The 1313-nt window shown below is 40.3% G+C and overlaps 1 pseudogene; it reads right to left on the bottom strand.

Moving 5' to 3' along the window:
• Positions 1–779: 779 nt before the first annotated feature.
• Positions 780–1019, bottom strand: LOC109262165 (40S ribosomal protein S29-like; annotated as a pseudogene).
• Between the last annotated feature and the right edge of the window lie 294 nt (positions 1020–1313).

Below are 1313 nucleotides of genomic sequence, written 5' to 3'. Positions count from 1 at the left end.
TCCGTGAGTTCGAGCCCCGGGACTGGCTCTGGGCTGATGGCTCAGAGCCTGGAGCCTGCTTCCGATTCTGTGTCTCCCTCTCTCTCTGCCCCTCCCCCGTTCATGCTCTGTCTCTCTCTGTCTCAAAAATAAATAAACGTTAAAAAAAAATTTAAAAAAAAATAAAGATAATGATTTGTAATGTAATACTTAATATTAACTTGTGATACATTAAAAAAAATTTAATGTTTATTTTTGAGAGAGAGAGATAGTGAGAAAGGGAGGGGTAGAGAGAGAGGGAGACACAGAATCCAAAGCAGGCTCCAGGCTCTGAACTGTTGGCACAGAGCCTGCCATGGGGCTCAAACCCGTGAACTGCTAGATCATGACCTGAGCCAATCATGACCTGAGCGGAAGCCTGACGCTTGACTGACTGAGCCACCCAGGTGCCCCTAACTTGTGATACTTAAAAAAACAAAACAAAACAAAACAAAAAATATGTCAGGGCTCCTGGTGGATCAGTTGGTTGAGTGTCCGACTCTTGATTTCTGCTCAGGTTGTGATCTCATGGTGGTGGGATTGATCCCAGAGTTGGACTCTGTGCTAAACATGGAGCCTGCTTGCCATCCTCTCTCTCTCCCTGTCCTTCCACTGCTCTCTCTCTCAAAAAAAAAAAAAAAAAAAAGAAGTCAAACATTTTGAATTCTCTGAATATCCCAGTTTAATTTTAATTTGTAACTTTAATTTTTTACACATTAAAACACTCATAATTGAAGTATACTTATTTTATGTACAGTGAGTTAGCATGAAGGTATGTATCTTGAATATCTGCAATTAAGGTAGGCCTCTTGGATGATCCACTCAAGGAGGTTCACTTCATCCAACTTAATAGAACCTCTATCTTTCGCACACTGATGAAAACACTGGTGGCACATATCGAGGCCATATTTATGGATCAGAAGGCACCATTTTGAGCAGACGTCTCAAGAACTGGGGCCAGATTTCCTGGGATGGCTCCAGTAGAGCTGCTGGTGACCCATCTCACTCTCTCGGATGCAATGAGTCAAAGGCCCAATTTAATTTCTAAATTGAAGACAATTTGCCGCTAACAGGGGTTCTGTAAATGGAAACAAGGAAAATAAGAAATCATGTACAAACTTAATTTTGCCTTTCCTTTTTATTTGTCTCTGACTCTCCTTCCCCTTTGTAAATCTAACATTATGCAGCTATGTTCTTTTATGACTCCATTTTAGAACACAAAGTTTAATAATTATATTTGTTGACAATATTTCTCCTCTTATATCAATCTTCTCATCCTGTGGAGTTTCAATATC

Source organism: Panthera pardus, unplaced genomic scaffold (assembly GCF_024362965.1).
Source record: "Panthera pardus isolate Hobbes unplaced genomic scaffold, ASM2436296v1 HiC_scaffold_13, whole genome shotgun sequence".
NCBI classification, from domain to species: domain Eukaryota; kingdom Metazoa; phylum Chordata; class Mammalia; order Carnivora; family Felidae; genus Panthera; species Panthera pardus.
This window is presented reverse-complemented; position numbering and strand designations above follow the sequence as displayed.